Source organism: Topomyia yanbarensis, chromosome 1 (genome assembly GCF_030247195.1).
Source record: "Topomyia yanbarensis strain Yona2022 chromosome 1, ASM3024719v1, whole genome shotgun sequence".
NCBI classification, from domain to species: Eukaryota; Metazoa; Arthropoda; class Insecta; order Diptera; family Culicidae; genus Topomyia; species Topomyia yanbarensis.
Window position 1 is genome coordinate 154,388,936 of NC_080670.1, and position 27,429 is coordinate 154,416,364.

General features: G+C 40.5%; 1 protein-coding gene across 2 annotated transcripts in view; it reads left to right on the plus strand.

Annotated features, from left to right (window-relative positions):
* Positions 1-27,429, plus strand: part of LOC131678026 (proton channel OtopLc) — a 164,037-nt gene that overhangs the window by 13,287 nt on the left and 123,321 nt on the right. Inside the window, exon 1 of one of the 2 annotated variants that reach the window (XM_058958175.1) lies at positions 7,977-8,896. The exons of the other annotated variant lie outside the window; for it this stretch is intronic. The gene's annotated coding sequence lies outside the window, so the exon portion shown is untranslated. Of the gene's footprint in view, positions 1-7,976; positions 8,897-27,429 lie in introns of those variants that run through there. 2 annotated transcript variants of the gene reach the window in all.

A 27,429-nucleotide genomic window follows, 5' to 3' on the forward strand; every position in this document is an offset into this window, starting at 1 on the left:
AGCACCGATCGGGCTCTGCACACGGTGCCCCACAGCATAAAAAACACGGCAACCTTCGCATGTTTGCAAACGTAACCATGGCATAAAATAGTGGCGGCTACTTACTATGGGCGACTTGGATTTGGGACCCAAAAAGCACGGAAGAAGACAAATATAACAAAAATTAAAATAACTCTAACGGAGCAAGTGTGGTAAACCCGTTCACCAAAGGTGGACTAGCAAGGTTACCGACCCAACAAAACGTCCAAGTGCATCAGTAAATCAACCGTAACAGCAGCAGCAGCGAAAATAACCCACGGAGGCCATACTGAGCACGAGCCGCGACAAATCTATACTGCCATAAAAGCATAAGAGTCCCATATGGATTTTTGTCGAAAATGAGTTATCTGTTGGATTGTATTCTGTATCACCACTGTATCAAAATGCACAAATAAGATTACCAGGTGTGTTAAGAAAATATCGAAAAAATATCGACACATGGTTGTCCCATCCATAAGGCTCAATGAAAATGTAAAACTTTAACAGCGTTTTTCTCGGCTTGCTGTTTTTCAATATGGGACTCTTATGCTTTTATGGGCAGTATAGGGCGCCAAGGAAAGCTCTGATTTTAGGTGCGCTAGCCGAAATGAAGCACTACCCAAGAAGATCAGCAGTCGGGGTTGCCTAAAGTGACGAAGCTGAGGCAAAAAACTGAATCTACGAATTCGAGAAGAGCAAGAGAAACGTTCACGGACAGATCAGGGACAGATCAGGAATCACTATTAGCATCAAATTCGCCGTTGCAGCAGCCGAATATATATAGATGTCGGTACTGGAGAGAGGTGAAATTGCTGAAAAGACACTGAAGACCACAGAGATAGAGAAAGAAGAAGCATATGAGTAAGAGAAACACCAGGAAAGGAGAAGCAATCAAAGAAGTCCAAGAAAAACGGTGAAAGACAGCGAAACGCCGCAGCCAAGAAGCTTATGTTGACCGGTAAGATCAAAGTAGGATGGTCTGGTCGGTGGGCTCGTTTCGATTGATCCATAGAGCCACTAAACAAACGGAGAGGTATTTCAGGTACCAGGTTTCAGCTATCAGGCAAGAAACTGTGGAAGATCGGACAGATCTGATCTGTGCAGAAAATGTGGGGAGAAAGGACACATTGCTAGAGACTGCACAAAGCAACCCAAGTGCCTGCTGTGCACAAAGAAGAGCGGAAAGGACCACATGAAGGGAGGTTTGTTATGCCTGGAGCACAAAAAGGCGAAGGCAGGTCAATGATGATGGAGATAACCCAGCTTAATCTCAATCATTATGAAATAGTACAGCAACTGTTGCGGCAGTTAACAACAGAAACGAATTGCGACGTTGCAATTGTTGCAGAGTCGCATCGTGTTCCTCCCGATAACGGTAACTGGGTGGTAGATAGTTCAGGAAAGGCGGCAATCCAAGTGATGGGTGGTTTCCCTGTTCAAGAGGTGGTGGATAGCACACACGAAGGCTTCGTGATCGCCGAGATCAACAGCGTATTCGTATGTAGTAGTTATACTTCCACACGGTGGACACCAGAGCTTTACAATCGGATGCTGGGCACACTAACCGACTCGTTAGTCGGGTGAGTGCCGGTTGTCATAGGAGGAGATTATAACGCTCGGACTGTGGAGAAGGGAAGCAGGCTGATTAACACAAGAAGTTACAGTCTGTTGGAAGCCCTGGTAAAGCTAGATGTAAGGCTGTGCAACAAAGGTTCCGCTAGCACATTCCGTAAAGGAGGTCGGGAATCCAATTAGTGAGTTATTGAGCAGTACCTACATAGTAACCACCAGGCGATCCACTACACCATAGGTCGGCGGAATTGCATTATATGCGGAATGTGCCGAAGAAAATGGAGCCGAGGATGAGCATCCTCCATGCAGCCTGCCTAAAATCCAGACGACACGTTCACAGATCTAAGGCAGTCAAAGCAGAGTGTAAGGTGAAAGCGGCTAGGGCCGCTATTAAACATGAGGTAGCTTTTAGTAAATCCACCTGCTCCAAGCCGCTGTGCAGAGATGTAGACGCTAACCCCTGGGGCAACGCTTAACGTGTCGTGATGGCCAAGATCAATGATCCAACGACACCAGCTGAAATGTGCGCTGACCACTTGAAAATTATCGTGCAGGGTCTTTTGCCTGAAGCACGACCCAACCACTGTACCAAGGAGCTTTTATTCTCAGGTGATACGATCCTCGAAATCGCCGATCAGCCATGTTGGTTCTAGAAACGACAGCTAACAACATTGTTTACTACATCCCCATGCATGTTTGCTTGGATTTCAGTATGTAAACAAAGTTGTTCGCCGTCATTTTTCTACTCCGCAGCTTGCTGCACACTTACCTGACTCCTCACCTAGTTATTGCCAAAGACGAATCACCTTATAACTCTAAGCACCTTGCACTGTACAGTGGAAATGTAACAATCGAGTATTTGACAAACGAGCTACTTACAGTGGCGAAACGGCTGAAAGCGAAGAAAGCTCCCAGTCTGGACGGTATCCCCAACGTGCCACTGAATATCGCGATCCAGGCGTTTCCGGACTTGTTGAGGATAGTGCTACCGCATCGCCTGGACGAAGGCTACTTCCCGGATAGATGAAAGATCCAGAAGCTGGCGTTGCTTCCAAAACTAGGGAAGCCACCAAGAGATCCAGCTTCGCATCGGCCTATATGCCTACAGGGTACTCTTGGTAAACATCTGGAAGAAGTCAACTTTAACAGAGTGACGACCTAAGCTGAAAGTGAGAACGGACTATCGCAGGGGCAGTTGGGGTTCCGGAATGGGATATCGACAGTGAATGCCATCCGCACAGTCATTGTGAGCGCGGAGAAAGCATCGAAGCAAAAGAGAATGGGTGATCGATACTGCGCCGTGGTAACGATAGACGCGAAGAACGCGTTCAACAGTGTCAGTTGGGAGGCGATTGCGTAGCGCTACACAGAATATGGGTTCCGGATTATCTGTGCAAGGTTCAGAAAAGTTACTTCCACAACAGAGTAGTGGTCTACGAAACGAACATAGGGCAGAGGTCGATTGGGGTCGCGGTAAGAGTACCTCAGGGCTCCATCTGCATCACTCTGGCTGAGAGCGTGGAACGCTACCAGAGGAAAAGGCAAGTAATGCAAGGGGACTGGCCCGAGCGGACTCGTTGGCTAAGTAGCAGCAAGAGTAGAAAAACGTGGAGAAAAGATGGTGGACCAACCGACTCATCCTAAATGTGTCTGCTTGGGTACATAAAACTTCCATTTACCGCTATTTTGTCCGGGCAAGGATGCTTCAGAAAATACCTGTATCAGTTTGAACGCGCTTCGTCACCCCTTTGCTTGGAGTGTGTGAACGTGCAAAAAGCATCGGAACACGTGGTCTTCTAATGCCCCAGATTTGAAAAAGTCCGAAGATGTATGTCTGGTGTGACAGGAGACAATATTGTCGAAGAGATGTGCCGTGACGAGCATATCTGGGATACTGTCAATAGAGTGGTTACGAGCATAGCCTCCGAGCTGCAGAGGAAGTGGCGAAGGGACCAAAAAAGTAGCGGCATTGGCTAGAATGACGCCGTGAAACCACACCCCGGGTTTCGGGAGAAATTCAGCCGCCGGAGAACTCTCCGATGTTGTAGACTAATTCCGCAGCCGGGGACAGTTAATTAGTATACAATGTAGCACCGGGTTCGGGTTGTGCGGGCGTCAGTGAACCGGATGTCAGACTTCATCTAAACCACCAGAGCGACCTCGACACCCTATCGGGTAACTCGTGAGCAGGCTAGATCCCACGCCGGGGATTAGACCGAGAAGAATGCGTCCAATGGCGAGCAGTGGGTCATTAGGCTGCAAGTGAACCGGAAGCTACGCTGCATCTGGAATCACTGGATAGACCTCAGCACATACTGGCTGGTCTGTTGAGTAGGCTAGGTCCACTGTCGGGGACTTGATCGAGTAAATCGGGACGAAGCGGGGAGCTAAATTGCTCACGAAAACGAACATCGGTATCGGGAGCAATCTACCACAGGGGAATTCACGGTAGGATAGATTCGACGCCGTAGATTAACCGACAGAATCGTGGCGAACATGGGAGCAAATTGGCTCATGAAACAAGCAGAGAAATTCCATTGCCGGAGAACTCTCAGTCGGAGCAGGATGATATCCAAGTTGATCTCGATAAAGCTGGGAGCTAAATGGCTCGAGGAATCGGGTATCGGTTTCGGGAGAAATTCTTCCGTCGTGAAACTATCGATCGGAGTTGGGTGAGTTCACTGTCAGAAATTATCGAATTAGATCGTGATAAGGCCGGGAGCTGAATGACTCACTGAAGCAGGAGATAAATTGCTCATATAATCAGCATCTAAACGGCTCACGGGGACGAGAGCTAAAATGGTGACGTAATAGATGGAGGCAAGAAGCAATAGAAGGAGTCGAGAGTTAAATCAAAGCTCAAACGTCGACCCATTTCTTGAACCAAGTGAGGCTCCGAGAGGTGCGGAAAGCCCACTCCCGAAGTGATACATTGTTCTAGTTCCGTGGAAAAAAGGGTAAGGAGTGTTTTTAGTGGCACGAACGTGAATCGTGAGTCCCACACAGTTCCAATTCACTACAGGCCTAGCTTTTGAAGCTTTCTAACCCTTATTATAAAAAACTCACGCAAACGTACAGAAAATTTCCGATCTTGACGAAATAGATAAACGATTTTCAGAGTGATTGCGTAGCCTTTCTATATGAGAAGAAAAATTTTTTTTAAAGGAGGTAAAGAATTTGTTATTTTGTTATTTTCGATTGAATCATCCGAAAAAATATTTGAATTTTCTCATATAAATTTGGGGTACGTGTTAATATGATCCAGCTTCGCACACCAATATTTCTTTGGTATCTTGATTGATTTTATGGCCGGCGATGGAACAAATTCCAACACTGCTAAAATAACTGCCAGTCTAATATGTACGCCACTATTGATATATTGGATGTGATAGTGTTTGTTGGTTTTAAATCTTGAAATAGGTTTTGATTCTCTTTAACTTAACACAGGTCACGATATTTAATCCATTATTTCTTTATATATCTACCGAAATAAAATTTTGTTTCCAAATATATATTTCCTTCTTTACCACATGAGCTGTTCTTAATGCATCATAGAACTGATTATTAAATTATTTATTCCGGGTAGATTGTTTGTTTTGCTGTACAGTCAGTTTCTAGATTCCTGTGCAACATAGGGGAACTGGGGGTAAGACGGACATGTTAAAGATATACTCAAATAAAACATAGTAAAAGCATGTTTTTGTCAAAATGTAATACTCTATGTTGTAGCTCCATAAGTTGGCTTTCGAGTGCCCAGAGGGATTATGTTACAAAAATCAACAAGTATCTTTTTTGAAAGAAATAGAAAACAAAGACATATCTGCACTTTTTCCAGACTGCGGGTGAAACGGACATGTGGTGGGGGTAAGACGGACATGTCGCCGAAAGGATATACAATACAAAACATTAAAATATACTGTTTCTAACGGATGTTTTGGATAGTTTGTGGTTCTTCTTAATATATATGTTCAATTCGAGGTGAAAAATAACGTTTTGGTGTTCGATTTAAAGTTGAAGCAAATGATGTATTTTCTAATATCGTTTTTTTCGTTGTCGTAAAGAGGGCCATACAATCAGTTCCAATGATCAATCACAATCATTTATATAAAACTGAAAAGTTACATATTAAATACGCAATTGGTAACATCAGTTCCTGGAGTACACACAGCCAACCTGCACAAAGTCGTCTACCTTTTCCAGGTCCTAGGAATTCCGTATTTAGCCTTGGTCAAATTAACGTACATCTTGCGGTCTACTACATGTGAGACTTCAGCTAACAGGATGGTTCTCCACGTTTGGCTGCTAGAATTTCGTTTCTACACGCGAGACATGCATATAAGGATGAATCAATAGAATTAATCAAGACTGGCCGACTTGCCCCACCAGTACACATATTTTTTAAACGCTTGCACTTATTTACTCGTATATAAACATACCTGTTATTTTCCACAAAGATATCATTTAAGAGTTACATTATCGAAATAAAAGAAAAAATCCGCGAAAAAATTGATTTTTTCCTCGATAAACCTTAAAATTAGAGACGTAAAAATTACATCCGCTCGAAGATGCACTACTGATTATCAATGTTTGCTTAAATTATTCGCGTTTAACAATATTCAAGGCCTACTGAGTGCTTCATAATTCAAGGATATCCATAAAAAGAGGGTACTCATATAAATCAATTGAACTTTATATGTCATATGCCTAAAATAACCATGTGTCCGTCTTACCCCACCTGTCCGTCTTACCCACAGTTCCCCTACATTGGAATCAAACTACTAATACCACACATTTAGTGTTTCGATTTGGAAATTTCAAAAACAGATAAATTTCATTTGACTAAATGGCATTCAGTAAAATAGTACTTGGCAAAATGAACCTTTGCGGCCTAATAGAGTTCGGCTAAACAACCTTTCCGGCTAACAAGCGTTGTGTTTAATGGATAGAAATATGAATGGAAATAAAAGTCAAGAAGTTAGAAAATAAATAAAAGTCTTTAAATAATGATAATAGTAGTTTTAACCTGATTAAAATTATTGTAAACGGCCAATCTTAGTTATCTGTGTCATGTCATATAAAAACTGATACTACGACGTTAAAAATACTCCCACAAATGTCGTGTATAAGAAACTTTACAAAAAGTAATACCTATTAATTCCTCAAATGGTCGGTGTTAAACCAGACCGGACTTAACCGGAAGGCACAAATCTCCGATCAACATGGGGAACGTGCCATTTGAGCCAGACGCTACTGATTCCTGCCTGATTCCAGACCGGACAAAGTCGCAAAACATCAAAAAATGAGATAATAATAGCACTGGATAAAGAATTTCTTCAGCTATATTCCACTGTTGCCAGATTTGAAATATGTAATAATAAGCAAGAGTTTTGGCAAGAATATATTTTCAACTATAATGTAAAGGATGCTGCGATTTAAACTTTAAACGCGTTTTTCTTGAAATCAATTAATTGTCCTTTAGTTAGTAAGTTAGCCTGACTTAACACCGACCAAATTTTGTTTGAGAAAACGATCAAAAAATGTTAAAAAAATGCAGGCACAAAGCTATCTGCGTTTCTGACTGCCGGGAATTATCTGAAGTTCAAGTTATCGTGATTTGTTACACCGGTCTCTTTGCAGTTGCCAACCCTATTCAATTCCCGAAATTAATTGTTTTCCTTCGCGATATAAATTACCATCAAGATACTACATCACAAAGATGAACTTGGCTCAACACAGACCATCCGAGAAACACCAGTTTGACGAGTACGATATTATTTATTTTGCGTCTGTGAAACAAAGCAAAAATGAACCCGTCACTATCCTTTTCTTTAGAACCATTTTCTTTACATTCATACCTGTATAGTCCAAACACAACACAGGTTGAATTTCCCAAATTTCCTGCTTCCTGCTCTGCCCGAACAAGTGTGCGTGTTGAACTCTACGAAACCGCTTCCTCAGTTTGTATTGGTGTGTGCACAATTTTCCCTGCCTTTACTTTGCCCAGCGCCGCTTTGTTGTGTCTCCCGTGCAGGGGCAGGGGGGATTTACGTTTTCCCACTTGTGCGCACTACCGATGATGACGACGTTTCTTGCCCTCAGCTCCGACCGCGTCGTCATTTCTACTTGTGATGATTGTGGTATCATTGCTCCTCTTAGCGTAGATGCTTTCCACCGAAACAAAATCCCCTCGACGCAATCATTGAATCTGTGCTGTCGAGAGTTGCATGTTTATACTTTGGTCGCCCGCCGCGCCGAGTAGCGTAGAGTTTTATTTTCGGGGGGGCTTTCAGTGGCCATACTTGAAGCGCGCCTTCGGCGAAGTACAGATATCTAGTAGTCTTGTGCAGTCGGTCGGTCAATCTGTTGCAGTTTGTTGCACACCCCGGAACATTTGTTGACATCGAGTTATGAAGTGACGCTAAATCGACGCAATAAAGCAGTGTGATTGCAGTTTTTAGCGCATCACGGCCGGTCGATGGGTGCTTTTTTCACAACCTTCTGCGAACGAGCAAGGAAGCACCCGAACAGTGTGATAAATAGTGGCTCATTGTGATCAACATGACATAAACGTGTGTGCCGTTGTTGTAGATAACTAGTTGGCGGATTCGTACAAAAGATCTAAATACTGGAGTACAAAAAATATGGATCGAAGGGATGTGCTGCTTCGACGGCGGCTGCCGGATTTGTCGGACAGCAGTTGGATTCCGCACGGCTTCGAGTAGAGAGTAGTCCGGTGATTGCATACTATTCAACACGGGACGTGCGTCGGTCGTCTTCGACGTCCGGAAGCTGGACACGTATGAGTTGAACATTTCCACGGAGCGGGAAAAATTATTCTCTCCACCCGGTATCGTGTAGTGAAACGGCTATTTTTATATCAGTTCGTGGCGATCGCTGTTGTGCATAGTGTAAACGCAAAAAATTTGTAAAGATTTTGTCTAAACTACGATCCCCAACATTCGAGGGTGGCCATTTTTTTCGTGCTCGGGTGTGTTTATGTGTGAAATTTTACTCCACTATTTTTGTAAACATTTAGAGCTTCTCGTTCGGAAGCGTGTAGAGATTGCAATAATCTGTTCATAATTGAACAATTCAGAACATCGCTAGAGGCGAACCACGAAAGACGCAACCTGTAGATCTGCCAGACCCGAGTAGTACTATTGTACGAAGAATAACAAGTGCCAGTGCCAGTGAGTGCTACCGCGTGTATGTGCGTAGTGTAAATGCATCATAACGAAAGTAAGAAGAAAGAACCTACGACGATTTAATCCCCGCTTGGGAGGAAAAGTGGCGCGGCTTTACAAGAGTAAGTCTCGAGATTTTCCTCACGACTGTGTAAAGAATAGAATGCAGGAGAGTGGTTTGTATCATTTGAAAACGAGGGACTAAGAGATGCTTTTCGTTCCTCTCGAAAAATTTCGAATGTTTGTTCAATGTGGAAAAAAAGTAGCAGGAAGGAAAATTATGAGCCGGCGTATAATTGCGTGTTGTTTGTTTTGTTTAATCTGTGCCGTTCGGTTGGAGACGTTGGAGTTTAGCTATAATATGTGAAGGAATGTGCAGCAGCTGCGAAAATTGGTGCGATCGTCGGCGGCTCGCATTGGAAATATGGTCTACAGTGAAGGCCTGATTTTGTCAGCCTCCGATTGTGTCTGCCCCCGATATTGTCAGCTTTTCTGACCCAATTTCGTTAGCCTATTAAATTCTACCCAATTTATTGTGTAGAATGTTGATAGCAAGATGAATTTCGCTTGGTGCTATCGCGAAAAGTTATTTGGATTTCGAAAGGAAATTTCAAGTTATTATTACGGCAGTTTCAAAAGAAAAAGAATTTCGTTTTCGTTAAATCTTGCAGTAAAAATCAAGCAGGTATAATTAACATGTGCTCGGGAAAGTATTTCGACTAAATTCTATGGCACGCCATTGGAAAACAAAATATCGAATTGAAAATTACTCTAAATGGTATTTCATTTTATTTATAAACTGTCGAAAAATTCAGTGCACTTAATCGACAGCTATCTTTGATTTTAAGCAGTGTGTGTTGAACGTCTCGAATGAGGTTTTGGACGATGATGATGCCGATATCGTTTAATCTTCGCTTGATTCGAGAAATCAACTGCTGCTCTTTCGGAGCCTTCCAGTCCTTGGTTGTACAGTATTCGTTTGATAACAGCCCAAAAATTTTCGTAGCTCGTTTGGATTGTTCTTTTTCGGCACATTTTTGTCTATTCATCCAAACCGTTGTTTTTTCGCTTGACAGTTTGAGGGATCAGGCTAAACCACAATTTCTTCACGAATGTGACATTTTTCGATGAACTTCTTCAGTTTCGGCAACCATTTACTGATATAAACATCAGCATTGACCACTTCTAATTTGCTTGGACGGACCAGAGGCACAGAAATAACCTTCCCAGCAATGATTGGTCACACGAACACCTAGTCATAGAATTTCGATTTGGCGGTTTATTAACCGACGCCGTACCCGGGTACCTTTTTAGGTTTCAATTAATGAATTTCTCAATAGTTTATCCATAGCTGGAAATTGAAACGTTGTGACATCTTGGAACTTCACTAAAACAAGCTTTTGGGTTAATAATAATGTTGATATAGTAAAGGGGGGGGGGGAGTTAAGAGGGGTTCCTGAATTTTTTTTACTACATAATAGGCAGACGTGGGTACCCGGATACCCACAAAACTGTAATGCTAATAACTAAAATAATTTCCTACCGATTTTGATACTTTTGGGAGATTTGGATTTGGGAACTTATCCACTTTTAGACTTGGTAAAAATGAATCGGGTTACTTCATTCGGTTCCTGGGAATCCGGATTTCCGGAAGCATGTTCCAGTGCTGGGATACTATTCGTGAAGCTCAATGGAATACTAGCAATATCGGTATCCAAATTCTTGGAATTGCATCAGTAGGCTGTATTTCGTGGCTTTGGAACCATGTGGTGATTTGACCCCGGAACGGACATTCCGGAGCAGGTTCCCGTGGGGCCGTGAGTGGCCATTCCATTCTAATACCAGTTTTGAAATTGCCATAGGGTCCTGTAACAATAAATAACAGACTTCCGAGACAATTTGAAGAGCTTTGATACTCATATTACCAGGACATTATTAAAATTTACAAATCATTTTATTTATTTATTTATTTATTTATTTATTTATTCATTAAGAATATTTTGACAAAAAATAGTCTTAATGAATAGCAGGAGTCAAGTCATAAAAATAGCAGACCGCCAAACTTTCTGTGCGAACTTGTGCGATGGTTCACCAAACTCGAAAAAAATCCTCGACCGTAGAGAAAGTTCGAATATATGCGATTATCGGTTCGTTGAATCCAAACGTCGTACGGTGGAATCTAGTTTGTAGTAAGCCAGATAAGCGTAGAGAACGTTGCGAGGCACGAAAATCAAGAAGGGACAGGATCTTCGGGGAGTCAATTTCAGCGTTAAGAAGCTTTACTACAAATACTGCTTGCTGAAGCTTTCTGCGTTGTTCCAGTGTGTCGAGACCGATCAAGCGACATCGAGTAGGATACGGTGGAAGGTCTAGAGGATTCCGCCATGGAAGGTCTCGTAGTGCGAGTCGGACAAATCTCTTCTGCACCCGTTCAATCCGTAAGTTCCATGTAAGCTGATGGGGGCTCCAAATCAAAGAAGCATTTTCCAGAAGTGGGCGAACCAGTGAACAATATAACGCCTTCATACAATGCGGGTCCCTGAAATCCCGGCCGATTTTTGAAATGAAACCGAGTTGTCGGGTTTCTTTAGAGATTAAAGCTGAGCGATGCTGATTGAATGTTAGCTTCGTATCCAACAAAACGCCGAAGCCACTGACGCAATCAACTCTAGTGAGCCTTTGCCCATCGATTTGGTAGTCGTAATGTATCGGACTGAACAAGCGGTGGAAAGTTATGACTTGGCATTTTGCAACGCCAATAATTAGCCAGTTTCTACGACACCAGTTAGCAAATGTATCCAGAAGCTCTTGAAGACGGATGCAGTCGTCGACAGATCGCACTACGAGGTACAATTTCAAATCATCGGCGTAAACCAGTTTACACCCTAAACCAAGCAGCAAAGCAGCATCGTTGAAAAATAATACAAACAGTAGGGGTCCTATATTGCTGCCTTGAGGGACTCCAAATTTGTTCGTAAATTGAGAGGAAACACAAGAGCCAAGCTGCACACGTAGGACTCTGTCATTCAAATAAGAATTCAGCCATTTAACAAAATTACGTGATGCACCCAGCCGTAACATTTTTGTTAATAATATTCGTTGGTCAATTCGGTCGAATGCAGCTTTTAGGTCCGTGTAAACTGCATCAATTTGTGCCTTATCTTCCATCTGCGTGATGCAAGTTGATGTGAAATCTAGAAGATTTGTTGTTACAGATCGTCCGGGTATAAACTCATGATGATCGGTAGAAATGTAACTTTTCGTGCGCGAGAGTACGAGGGTGCTAACAACAATTTCAAATATCTTGGAGGCAGCAGACAGGCTAGTTGTGCCACGGTAGTTTCTAACATTTCGACGATCACCGCTCTTATAAACAGGGAACATGAACGACTGTTTCCAAATCACCGGAAATTCGCCTTGTTCAAACGATTTGTTAAAAATGATGCGCAAAGGTTCAGCTAATGAAGCAATACACCAACTGTAAACGACAGCTGGAATGCCGTCCGGTCCCGCTGAGTACGATTTTTTCAACCTATTCACAGCGATAACAATCATATTCGAAGTGATTAAAAATGTACTCAACTCATACCCCTAGTACTGGACACTATTCCGGAAAATCTGGATTACCAAGAACCAGATCCATTCATATTGTTCAATTTTACAGAATCAAAAAATGGACAAGTTCCTGAATCCAAAACATCTAAAAGTGTCCAAATCGGTTAAAGGAAGTTATAGTTATGAGCATTTTAATTTGTGGCTACCCGGGTACTCTCGTTGGCCTGTTGAAGGTGTTTTTTTGTTGGGCACATAACAGTTAAACATCGCCTGGTGTTGTTTCAATGTTATCTGTGTAATAATCATATTTCTACTTAGTTTCTGATGCAAAAATGTGAAATACGGCTCATAATCCAAACTGATGAATTTTTCATCGGCAAGGTGCTTACGATGAAGTGCATGGGAGCATAACGATTTTTTTACTGAACATTTTTGTGGGCGCGCTTGGGTTCATGATAAATTGCATTGTTTTTCTTCAAAAAATGGTGGAAAATTGAGCTTGAAATACCAAACGCTAAATGCAATAGCAATCACCCACACATACTTATGCCCGCGATCTCGCCAACATTAAAACGCCCCTGTAGTTAAGTTAACGTTTTAGTACCTATAAATTTACAAACGCGGTCTCGGGCACTAGCTAATCGCTCGCGCGATCATGAATTGTCACATCCGGAAATCTCTATCCTCAGTCCTAGCAGCCTAATCTCATGCCCTTAGTTGAACCAATCAAAAAAATGACACTTATATTCACTAGACAACACTTTCTCTGGAAACATGATCGGGAGCTCTAGTGATATAGGGAAACTCTCGTCTAGTATCTGAACCGTACATTAAAAATTAAGAACGATCCACGCGATCATTCAAGAACACACGCGAATATGCGAATGGTCACACTGTTATAAAATCCAATTTATCCCGCCAAATTACGTACACGCTAGCAGACGTGACAAACAGGTTAACATACTAACACTTGAGCTTCGTCTACGCACAACTTCGTCCGCGATCGCGCAAACATGAAAACACGCCGGCGATAAGTAAACGTTTTATCACTTGTAAACCCAAAAACGTGGTCTCTTCGGCCGAAGTAGCATAGGTTCATGCCTTCAGTTGAACCAATTAAAAAAATGACGTTAATACCCACTAAACAATGCGTTTCATGGCAACATAACCGGGAACTCTAGTGATATGGGGAATCTCACTCTCTTCTAGCATTCAGCATGCTAATATACAAACGCTCAAGAACTTCGCGATCATCTACACACACCAATGCGCACGATCTCGCAAACATGAAAACACCCCGATTAAGTGAATATTTTAACACAAATAAACTTATAAACACTGTCAAGCGAGAGCTTATAAACGCCCCAATGTTCGCGCGACAATGTATCGGCCACGTCCGCAAATCTATACCTTCAGTCATAGTAGCCTTGCTCCATGTCATCAGTTGGATCAGAAAAATGACGCTCATATTCACTAGACAACACGATTCGATGGCGACATGATCGGGAACTCTAATGATATGGGGAAACTTACTCTCTTCTAATATCTGAACCAAACACTCAAAATTAAGTATCAGATGCACGGTCCGCGCGTGATCATTCAAGAATACACGCGAATATGCGAATTGAAACACGGTTACAACAATTGAATTAATGCACGCAAAGTTGCATACACGCTAGCCCACATAAAAAACACGTTAACATACAATCGCTCGAGCCCTCCGCGATCATGCACGCAGATCTGCGCCCGCTATCTCACAAACAGGATAACGCGACGATGAATAACTATAATTTTTAGCACTTATAAATTTACAGACAAGGTCTCAAGAGTGAACCTACAAACGCCCGTTTTCGCGCGATCATGAATCGGTAACGTCCGGAAGTCCCTACTCCCGCCCCTAGCAACCTAGGTCTAGGTCTTCATTTGGACCAATAAAAAATGACACTCGTATCCACTAGACAATACGTTCCATAGTGACATAGCATCTGAACCGTACACTGAAAATTAAGTAACGTGAATACACGCGAATCAAGAGCTTCTGGTTACATTCGTCGGCTGGTGTCGTAGAAATTGGCTCATTGTTGACATCGCTAAATGTCAGATAATAACTTTCCACCGCATAGTCAATCCTATACTTTTCGACTACCAGATCGAGGGGCAAAGGCTGAATAGAGTTGATCACGTCAGCGACCTTGGCGTCTTATTGGATGCTAAGCTAACCTTCAATCTGCAATCCGCTTTATCTCGAAAGCTACTTGACAACTCGGTTTTTTTTTCCAAAATCGGCCGGGACTTTAAGTATGCGCACTGCTTGAAGGCTTTATATTGTTCGTTGGTTCGCCCACTACTCAAACATGCCAATCTGATTTAGAGTCCTCATAAGTTTGTTTGGAATCTACGAATTGAACGTGTGCAAAAAAGATTTGTTCGACTCGCTCTACGAGATCTTTCCTGGCGGAGTCCTTTCACGATCAATATCACGATCTTCGTTATTATAATTAGATTTTCGTTTATTAATAAAGACTATGTGTTGTCAGATGAATTAAATAAATAAATAAATAAAAATAAATAAATAAATAAATAAATAAATAAATAAATAAATAAATAAATAAATAAATAAATAAATGAATAAATAAATAAATAAATAAATAAATAAATAAATAAATAAATAAATACGCGAATGTGTCCGTGTATCCACGCGGTTATACAAATGAATTTATACATACGAAGTTACATACACGCTAGTACACGCGAACGAATCGATCAAACACTATAACGTCCCTGAGCCCTTCGCGATGATATATGCGATTGTGAAGTCTCTACGCCCGCACACATCTGAATTGTACAATGTACTTTCAGAATCACGGGCCGCTGTAATTGACCTTAAACAGTGTTTTAGTGGGTGACATTTTCCGTCACGTCTGAAATTGTAGTGAGTTATTCTGACGGGGAGCCCTTCCGAGAACCTAGCTCGACAGCTCCAGTAGAACAATTCTCGACAAAAAATGCAAATATTGACTGTTTCTACACACAGAAAAAAAATGTTGGTAAAAACAAGAGTTTTTCACTCTTAGCAAAAAACAACCAACGCATATTCTTAGTTTAAAAATGAAACTTTTGTTTTGACTACTATTCTTAATTTGCTTAAAAGGAAAACTTTTACTTTGATTATTATTCTTGATTAATTTAAAAGTTTTACTTTCAACCTAATAGTTGGCGTTGGTTGTTTTTTGCTAAGAGCGGAACACTCTTACTTTTACCAATATTTTTTTTCTGTGTGTATGGGGGCTCTTGCTTTAGAAGGCAACGATTCGCTGTTTTCGCTATTTTTAGACGATTGCTTGGCATAGTGGGAATTTTAATAAATTATCTCACGTACTTCGGGAGATAACTTATTGTTTTTTCAATTAAAATATCACGAAATATTGACCTTATAAGAAAATTAGTTGACAGGAAAGGAGCAAATGCTGGAATACACTTTAGTTTTTCGTTTTTAATGAATGTAATTTAATGGCATAAAAAAGAAGAAAAAGGAAACAGATTTGAATTTGCTTTCGCTAAAAGTGATCGATTTGCTTGGAAAAATATTTTCAGGGAATCCTTCAAAATGAGTCAGACCTTCAGGTCGTTTTCGGATTTAATTTCGGTTGAAGTAAGCACAGCAGTGAGAGACGACTACACTGGTGCTTGAGTGGTAAGCGTGACCACCACTCACCTCAGTGGGTCCGGGTTCGATGGTAGATGAGGGACCTATAGGGAAGATCGCACCTTGCTTTTAACTCCCGGTACGTTGGGTGATCTTGCTCGGACCCAAAGGGAATCCAGCAACTGAGACCTGGAGCCACAGTATTCGGTATACGTCCAGACAACATGCTTTATGTCGTGATTACCATCCCCTAAGCGCGGATACCACTTTCTACCAGTCCCATATGCCGAAGTTGCGTAACCAACGTGTAATGAATTGATATTTCCAGGACTTCACACGAATGAAATCATGAACCACACCCATCTCCCAACACCCAACTTTCGAGTGACCTCTGGTACGGAAAACGGAAAAATTCACGGAGTATAGCGAGGTGTCCCAAACCAAGGAAATCTGATGTAATTTTTCAGAGAGAACGCATAAAGTCCTCCGTATTCCATCCAGAAAATACGGGAAGCGCTTTACAGGTTTCTCCTAACGGACTGCCTCAATAGAACTAAGGCTGTCCGTATCGATGAAGTTGTCTTTTGGCAAAGTATCAATGATCCCAAAAGTATTCTGAATAGCTACTAGTTCTGCAACGAAGACTAAAGTTGATAATTAAGCTTCAGTGAAACGGTGATTTTTCATTGAAAATATCAAATGCATTGAGATTTAATACGTCAGTGCAGAACATTTCATGGTCCATTTCATTTCATCTGCGGTCGGAAGTGATCCGAGAATCCATGAGTCTCTTCCTTCATGGATACATCGAATAATAGAATTGAATAAGGAGTATTCAAGAAATGAACACTGTTGGCATTATAAAGGGCGAACACGAAATTATTGCGACACCGAAAATGTCATGCCAATTTTCTTATAATGTTTAAAATCAAACCAAAATTTTAGGGTAGTTTTATACATATATTTACTCCAAAATTCAAAAGAAAAGTTAATCGATGGAGCCTTGAGTGTAGAATTGAACGCATTTTCGCTTGATACCCTCCATCGAAGTCTTTACAGTGTCATGCGGTACCAGTTTCTCAGTTTTTTTCTTCCATTTTCTTAACCTGTCCTTCTCGTGTTTGACTGTCTTCTTGCTTCCGAAGTTCCCGCTTCAACATTGCCCAGTACTGCTCCACCGGGCGCAGCTCCGGACAGTTTGGCGGATTCATGTCCTTTGGAACAAAATGGACAGAATTAGCCTCATTCCACTCCAGGACACTTTTAGAATAGTGGCATGATACCAAATCTGACCAAAATAGCGGAGCTTCGTTGTGCTGCTGCAAGAACGGCAAAAGGCGCTTCTCGAGGCACTCAGATTTGTAGATCTCGCCATTTACTGTGCCCTTTGTCACGAAACGCTCACTCCTCAGTCCGCAAGAGCAGATGGCCTGCCAAATGAGATATTTGGAGGCGAACCTTGACATTTTCTTCTTCTTAAATTTGTCGTCCACATAGAACTTGTTCTTGCCGGTGAAAAACTCCAACCCCGGAATTTGCTTAAAATCGGCTTTTATATACGTTTCGTCGTCCATCACACAGCAGCAATATTTTGGCAGCATCTTCTCGTAGAGCTTCCGTGCCCGAGTTTTAGCCGTCGATTGCGGCCGCTCATCGCGGTTTGGGAAGTTCTGTACCTTGTATGTATGTAGTCCAGCTCTCTTCTTTGCATTCTGGACGTAGCTCTGCGACATGCCGATCTTTTTAGCCAAATCACGGCTTGAGACGTTGAGATTTGCTTTAATCATCCGCTTCACCTTTCCCTCAGTCTTTTTGTTCTTCGGTCCCGGTTTTCTTCCAGCTCCTTTGCCGTGGTCCAACGTCAACCGCTCCTGGAACCGCTTCAACACTCTGGAGACGGTTGAATGGTGAATGTTCAACATTTTTCCCAACTGCCGGTGCGACAGGTCAGGAAATTCCAGGTGTTTGGAAAGAATTTGTTCTCTCGACTCGCGTTGGTTCACCTCCATTTTCGTTGAATCGAAAAACACGGCTTCGAGTTTGACAGCATGTAAACAATACACATCAATGAGAAAGTGTGCAAAATTTGGTTGATTTTTACCCAATGGTAAAAAAGTTATGCCCTGTTGAATGTGTCGCAATAATTTCGTGTTCGCCCTTTATGTAGGAAAAATGATGCTCGGGGTCATGTAATCGAAGTATAAGGACACAAATCTGGTCTGAGCATTTGGCTCGACAAGCCTTAGGAAATTTGCAGTCACCAGCGGATTCAAGATATCGTATCGAATAAGCACTCGACATGAGAGATACCAAGATCGATTTATCAACTGATGAACGCTCGCCTACACTTCGAGGCTCATCTTATTGGGCGACATGTCACCCAAGAAAACATGCAAACAACGAAACTAGATTCTTCCCAGTTTGCTGAAATGTATGTCCGCAGCGGAGCAAAAGCAGAAATACCCGCACTCCCTCCCGAGCAGCACCGCTTGTTGATTAGTAACAAAACTTGTTGAAAAGAAGTGTACATAAACCATTATTCAACTGATTTAGCAACTGAAAAAGCGCACCAGCAAAAGTTTATGGTTATGCAACAAACCGCGGCCATTACATCTTGCTAGTGTTGCTTGGGCTTACCGACAATCGGTACAATCAAATTATGTCTCATGGGTGAACATCCAAGTCCCGGTTATTGTACAGAGAAAGATGATGCATTTCTGTTTTAGATACGTAATGTGGCATCCCAGGTATCCTTAGAGTCGAACCAGACCCAGATATTCAAACGTTAAAAGCTGGATCATCTTCCCTTGAAAATACGACTAGTCAGTTTTCTTCGATATCCCGCTAAAGAGCACAAGTAGACAAATCATCCAAGCTATCTTGCAATGGTCCTTGCAGATCGACAGCTTTGGGACCTAAAACAGAGACTACTCCGTCACCAGCAAGTTCCTTAGCTTTAAAGAATCGATAAGATATTCGTCACGCAAACGTTGTAGACTATGTGTCCAAGACATGAGCCTTGGATGCTGTTGAATCACTGTTCGATCGATCGTCCTTTTGCCTTTGTGAAGGCCAAGTTGGTTTCGAACCAATTATCGAGACGGAACAATTTCATTTTCTTGAACAATTTCCGAATACAGCACAGTACGAATAGTGATTGGAGACTGGTTTTCGCGGTTTTGGAATGGAGATCAATTTCACTTGCCGTTTGTCTTGAGAGACCATTACCTACAATGAACTTGTTGAATAAAGTCAACAAACGCTTTTTCGTAGCTTCAACTAAATTCTACCTAACGCTGGAGCGTTATTTCTGCATGACAACGGAGTAAGTGAGAACTCCATTTTCGAAAAAGGTAGTTGATCCGCGGAGGCACGACGTGTTGGTCTTCTGTGCAGGTGTAGAGTCCGAGCAAACTTTCGTGAGAAAATTGAATATCCAGTAGTTGGAGTATTCCACGCTTAAGTTGGTTTTGCTTCGGTTGCGCATACTTCGGACAGTGCCCCAAAGAGTGCTCGTCGATGTTTCTCTCGTTAACCAATCGACGAACCGGCGTCAATAGCTGAGTTTTTTGCTTTGCTACCGTCCTAAGAATAGCGATAGTGAGGGGAATAGTTTCGCAATATAAAAATGTAGCCGGTGGCCAACCGAGGCTCTAGGAGTAATGTAAGTGGTAGTAATGCAAAGATCTTTGCTTTGATCCTGACTTGGAAAGCAACTACTTAAATGCGTAGTATCGAGGGGAGGCTAATTCGATAGAAGTCATAGAACTTTTCGATCCCCAAAAATACTCCTCCATAGTGGTCTTCTCGATCCAAGCGAAACATATTAAAATTGTGAGAGTTGACGTTCATGTCGGAAGTTCAAATGCATGTATTAATTAAAAATTTAAAGAATAGATTTTCTGAAGGATACTTCCCACATGTTTCTTCGCAGTCAGTCGCTTTAAAAGTCTTTTCATTATAAATTATCAAAAGACTTTTAAGAAATCTTGAAAGATGTAAATGGCAAATTGCATCAATCCAGCACTAGGCTAATTGGGTTGAGAGATTTGGGGTTTCTGGTGTCCCTGGAAGCGGTGGGAAATCATAGTTAGATTTCATGTTTCCAAGACCTGGACCTAGTTACTTCGGATATGTGACGGCACTTTCTCGATCTGTTATATTTAAATGCACCTTACGGGAAACTTTTTCGAATTTACAAGATATCTCAGGTGAGGGAAAAAGCCCCGCGGAACACGTGGGTAGTATGGATAGTACTATCCACTCTACTATTGCCGAGGGGGGAATTACCCACCCAAAAATTTGGAACAAATCAAAACCTGAGATTAGAATTTCGATGGACAACAATTTTATATTTTTATTTGGATACTTTCTTTGAACTATAATTTAAATTTCTTGAATATATGGGATAATAATTAGGATTTGCTTGAAATTTAAAATTACTTTTTATAGTTATGCTAAGGGGAACACATTTTGACAAATCTACATTCTGAAACAATCAAATCGATATACAAAAATATCCATGCAATTGTATTCAGACTAAAGTTAGAAATATTTTGTAAGTCTAGATGAGCAATTTGTAATTTTATAACAAGAATAATTACTTGATTAACCATGAAACTAAGGAGAAACACTAGCAGGTTTTTTATAAGGAAGATAAAAGACATACACAAGAAGGATTGATTCCAACAGCAGTAGCAGGGACCGTATCCGAGAAAGTGAAGAAATGGCGGACAACAATGACAGGAAAAAATTGAACTTGCAGCTTTTTGGCAAATGGAAAATCACTAAGGGCGGCATGAAACTTGGATCCGCTTGAGACTCATGGGAGCAGATTTTCAACTAGCTGTTAGCATGCCAACCAAAATAGAAGAGATAACTAAATTTGGACATCTATTATGCTAACCCGCATCGAAACGTCGAACAAAGAAAAACGTTTTTCGTTCTAAAAAAACTCTCCGTAGATGCTAAGCCGAAGTATAAACCTGGATTATGTTTAAAAATATGTGTATGAGAGACTTAGAGGAAAGATCGAGGATAGCCAGCACATCTCGTACTGGAACGTGGCCGAAGGGAATCCTTTAACGGAGATCTGGCGCTAGAACACTAGGCGCACAACCAGACACAAGCGCAGAGACCGTTCTCCACAACCCCAATACGCCGGAAATGCGCATTCAACGTACAACCAAATACATATTTGTATTTGGTACAATTATTGGCCATGACCCGAGTCATCACCTGAAGGAAGTCACGATCTTCATCCATCCTCTTTAACCAATGTTTGTTGATACCTTTGGGATTCCTAAATTTCCATTGTCTTATCAAATTTTCCAATTTTCGAGTGTCATCGGACAAGAAATACTGAAATAAATTTGTTGAAGTTAAGTGCTCTTTGATAAATATCTCTTCTAACGCCTAAGTATCCGTCATCTCATTACCATTTTAATCTAAGTCTTCCCTTTCTCATTACACGGAATGGAGCAATGAGAAAGAACATATTTATATCTGGTAATCTGGAGCACTCAGGAATTCCCATATTTTACCCTGGAAAAAACAAGGAGTGCTTTTCATGCTCGATCAAACGAAGAGCCTCCCTAGAACTGTAACGATGTGGGAATGGTCATTGATAGGTAAATATAAAGCCATAAGTTTCGTGGGTTCTATCGCAGTGTAGAGAATCAAGCCAGTCAAAACGTTGTACGTGCCTTGTTTTTAGATGTGTAACTTTATGACCCCATTGTTTGCAACAACGCCAGTTCATGTCCCGCGGCACAAAAAGGCGAACATATAGACGAGCCCCATTCAAAAGAACAAAGTTTGTAAATACAGATCCGGCGAAAGGCTCAAAATGAGACCAATGGAAAATAAGTTGTTTTCGAATACTCCTAGAATACTTCAAAAGGACGCAACAAGATTTATTTTCTTAACGAATGCTTAGCAATGTCATTTTTTCTATCAGAACGTTCGACTTTTTTTTATTACCCTACAATAGAGAAGCATAATAAACATTTGATTGCTCTAATTTCCTTAGACTTGACAATGATTTTAAAAGAAATCCGAATATAATCTGTATTCGATCTATCGCTACTTGATTTTCTAAATTTTGGTTATGTATTTGTATTTCTATTTGTTACTGTTACTAAGAAATAAAATCTATAAGCTGTGTCCAATATCAATTGGCACCATTATTTTTGCGACATATTTTGAAGACTATTTATTTTATACTTCAATGTAACAATTTACAAACGAAACTTTTCAAATACATAAAACGCACAATCCAATCATTAAAAAACAAGTGAATTGTATTGTCAAATCCAATTTAAAAATGTCTCATTTCTCGCGATTCCTCCAGGAAATTGTAGAATTATGAATCGTTTTTGATGATATTTTCTCAATTGTAAATTTCGATTAATTTGGAGAACTTAAAGATTAACTGATAATACTGCGACTTCAAAACAGATAATTACATTCTTCAAATAAACCCAAAGAATGTAATTATCTTCATCAAACCAACCGAATTTGGAGGAATTGGCAGTAAAGGAGACAAATATATGGAAAGCGTCCAAAATAAGGAGAGGCCCAAATTAGGCTGATTACCCTATCATTCATTTTTCAACATCGTATTTCTATCTCTTTTGATTTCTGTGTAAACAATTAATTTTTATACAGTCGGTTTTATAAGACTTTCTCAAAAAGTACATAACTTTTTTCCGCGTACGTGCATTGTTCGTCCAACTGGGAATATTTTCTACCAAATTGACAACTAATATTTTTCAGTTAAGTTTTTGTAACTTTTTGAAAGTAAAGCTTTCGAAGTTAGTGTTTTTAGAGTGTAGGGTATTGCGATTTTTTTTTTGTAATTCTGAAAGCCTTCCTTTATATTGTGACAAGTGTCGAAGTTAGCCCAGATATTAAATTTCGCATAGTTTGGACAAATTTTGACCCCTACCAATTTCAATTGAAGTTTTTGCCATTGGCATTACGGAAAAATCTTTTTTAAAAATAAATAAAATGCTAGAACTTTCGAGCTAGCCTTTAGAAAATTACAGCCTATACATTTTTAAAGTGAGCAATCTTTGGAAAAGAATACATCCGTTTCTTGCAAAATACGAAGTTAGGGTTTTGGGATATTTTGTTCCTAAAATCCCCTATTTGTAATAACATTTCTGCTGTATGCTGTAAATCATATATCTTTCGCAGTTTTTTTAAACATTCGACAACTCTATACCGGTTGAGATCAGATGAATTCCTGATTTTTTCATCAAATATGTATAAATTCTTATTGATGAAATTCAGCATGTTTTATATCACTGTATTAGAATAATATATAGAAGTACTGGTGTTTTTCCTTAATTTTTTTGTGAATTTATTTTAAGAGTTAAAGGTTATTTTTACTATGTAAATACGAAAAACGTTCATTTCATTTTCATGTGGTAAAGTCATTGAAAATATAAAAATTGAAAGAAAAAAATATACAACTTCATTATTCCACTTTTCAATTAACTGAAGGATAATTAAATTAAAAGTGTTTCTATTATATGCTTCAGAGGAACGTTTTTGTATGTATAAATATGCTACATTTTATAGGACTTCAGTAATACAACTAAATTTTATAGGATTTCAGTGCTATGCTAATATTTAGAGGAATGAGAATGTTTTACCTTATTCGAAAGTATTCGTCTCAAAATGTACGGCATTTTAATAATAAAACTTGCAAATTTGAATTTTTTTATAGGTGTTACATTCTGAGGAGTTCATCAAAATTAATTTTCTTATAAATAAGAATAACATTTTATTATATATGCTTATACAAAATAAATAAATAATTTTTCAACAAAATTTAAAAAAAACATGAATTTTACCGCATTACCGCGCGGTGCGGTGCGGTAAATACAGTGCGGTTGCGGTAAGCGGTGCGGTTTTATTATTTTTTTGCGGTTGCGGTGCGGACTATCCATTTACCGCCCACATCCGCACCGCGACGAACCCTAATCGAAATATTCTGTAAAATTTAGCGCACATTTCAAGCGGGGGTTTTTCCTTATCATTCTTTACCCCACTGCTACAAATAACTCATGATCTGAACCTACTTGGACAAATATTCGCCATCAGATTTCTAGATTAGATCCAAAATTCGTCTGTTCTCTAAAATACCTCTTTACTATCCGTGCTATGACGACACAAACATGAGTTGTAAAATGACAATGTAAGCCCGGATTTTGCTGGTATGTTCCAATACTGTGTTGTGAATTGTAATGGAATCTTAGTACAGTGACTGTCTGAATTCGTGGAATCGTCTCAGAAGACTGCATCTGATCGTTAATGAAACTTTTCATGATTTTACCCTGGAAGCGACACTGGAATCAAACTTTTTAAATAGTCTTTAAATAAATGGCCATTCAGGAACAGGTTCTGAGACTATTTAAAAAAGTTTGATTCCAGTATCGCTAGGATTTTATTGAAATTAACAAATTGTGTACCAGTACTGGAGCATCCCATTAGAAATCCAGGTTCTTGGGAACCAGATGAAGAAACCATTCATTTTTACAGTGGAGTGGATGAGTTGAATCCAAATCATCCAAACATCCAAATGTGGCGAAAAATCTTGTTTTGCTGTATACAACTATTTCCTACAATATGTAAAAGTATTTACATATTGAAATAAAATGAATATTGATTTCATCTTCTAATTTCCGAATGCAAAAAACCCGTCTAGGCTCGTTTGTTTACTTTCCGATAATCCAACAATATAAAGCCGCTATGTTCTATGTATCAAACAGCCACACATACCAGTGAATGCCGGAAGAGGCGAAATGCAGGAATACGCTAGACATTTCTAGTCGTTCTCTTCCGAGATTTTAAATGGATAGCCCACCCGGCCTGGCAACTCCTGCCGGGGTTAAGCGCACCAATTCTATTTGGAAGCCTTCAAAATTTTACAATGCTTTTATCTACCTCCCCCTAGGTTCGGCATCGTTAAGAATGAAGTGAGGGAAGTAGCGCTGCTGCTGCAACAACGGCAGTATTCTTGCCAATGGTTGCCCGACGAGCAGATAAGTAGAATTGAATTTTCCCCCATTTACTTGATTCCCCATCGTGAGGTAGAGGATTTGATGAATCTGAACGGATTTTTCAACCATAGAGAGGTCATTGCACGTATTTCTAAGTAGGGATGCTAGGGATGATCAAAGTAATGACTTGATTTCAAATTATAATTTTCACCCAATTAATGCAAAACAAATACTATACTTGTCAGAGGTTTCATCACGCTAATAATCCACTTCATAAGGAATATTACTTCATAGAAAAGAAAACACTCACTTGAAAAGCATAGCCAGCCATCAATCTGTCGGCCAAATACAATTATTTCGAGTGGCCCTCCAAGTCGGCTACACCTAGAAAGATAGCGAAATAAATCTCGCTCATTAACGAAACAAACAAACCATCATCAGTCGGAGTATCGAAACGACCTGACCGATGAGATTTACTGGCTGCAGTCTGATTTACCGTCTCGTCAAGTGAGGCCCACTTCAAGATGATCTTTATACCGACCGCTCCCACTATCATCAGTCACAGTCGTCATTTGGGTGTGAATTTCCATCCTTCGTTTGCCAGCGCTGCGCTCCCTCCTAGCTGTTGTTGATGCTGTTATTGCTGCCGCTGCCGCTGCTGATGTGATGCACCTTTGAATTTCCCATCCTTTGTCGTCATTATCTGTCACACTTTCCTCTTGCGGAACCGAGCTAATGCAATGCGCGGATGGTGCGCAAGGTTCGTGCCAAGATTGAATCATTTCGACCGCCGACTTTTATTTACTTTATGTACGTACCAACATATACGAATTAAGATCGCCCACCCACACGATGTAACTTTTCTTGGAACTGGATTTTCCGCACGGAGAGCATCGTAGTCTGACCTAGATTCAACACAAGGGTGTTCCGCTCGGTTCCGGTGCTAGCTGCTGACATAGCAGGTTCCGGTTTACCCACAACGCCCCGGCGGAGGCAGACACCAGCTCAGCAGTAGCACCATCATTCATCGTCTGGAGCTACAGTAGGCCGCACTAAAAAAAGACCGTCAGTTGAAGAAGAACTATCAGATATAGATGTGGTGCGGTGAATGACCTTTTCGGTTCGTTAGGAAGGATTGTTGGGTTTTGGGTGGAGGTGGCGGTGTTATTGATTCTGGATGTTCATTGTTGTTTGGCCAACAGTGAAAGAAATGTACCGGGTGGTCGATTCTGTCTCGAGGTGAACTATATTTATCGTTTTGGCGTAGTTTAAAATAGTCTCACTTTCGTGGTAAGTTTTTGTTTACTGTGTACAGGGTGTTACGATCCGAAATTTGTCAACTTCAAATTGAGGCATTTTTATCATCGTGTTTAATACACAACCTGCTTATCTGGCAGCTTGCCACTTCGGAAAAAAGCTATGGAGTGGTATGCCGCGGACAACGTCCAGGTGGTGACCAACGAAATGAACCCTCCCAACACACCCGATAGAAAAAATATAGAGCAATCGTCAAGCGGAACCTCAAGAAGATGCCAAAGGCAGTTGTCAGCGAGATGTAGTTTATAACTAATTGGCGTTCTACGACGAAGCAATTGGCCCAGGAGGCTGCGCAAAACTTGATGGAAGGAATCAAACGAAAGGCATTCTATAAATAGGAAGCTTGAGTGAATGTTTCCCCATTTTTCTGTATGAATTGAACTTGCGTAATTCCATTTTTTAATAAAAAGTTTGACCGATTTACGCACATTTTTGTTAGACCAATTTTTGATCGTGACACCCTTTACCTGGTTTTTAGACCGAAATCTGGCAGAGTGAATACCATTGTCGACTTGTTAGATGAAGACTTTGATGTTTTCATTATTAAGCACACCGTACTTTGTCATATCCTCGTATTGCGTTAATTAAACCTTCCATGCCCATCTTGTTTATAAACAACAACGTTTTTAAACAGATATAACTTTGGGTATAGGCTCACCAAAAAGAAGTAAGGCTAATAAATGTGACCATTGCCTTTCTTTTGAGCACTAACAGTTGCAAGTATTTTTCCTAGAACCGAAGATATTGCAACTAGTTTGATTGGATTCCACTGTAGCAGTGCTGCCAAGGACAGTTTACGTTGAGGACGAAAAGTGAAATTTTGATCTACGTTATTTTGTATTTTATTGAAAATTTATGGAACCAATCAAGATTTTCTACGCAATTGGACTGTTATAAATATTCTTGGAGGATTGCATTGGACATTGGAAGGCAAAAAATGAGCAGCTTCTAAAACTGCGCAGAAAGCATCTGTCTTTGTGCAAAAAGGTTTTTCGTGTTTCTTGACCCGACCATTTTCAAGAAAACAAATTTAAGAACCGTACGAGCGCTGGAAAAAGTTGTGCATGAAACGATTAACGAAAGACGAAAAATGAGTAATATTATGTGTGATTCTTTTTATCGTTTT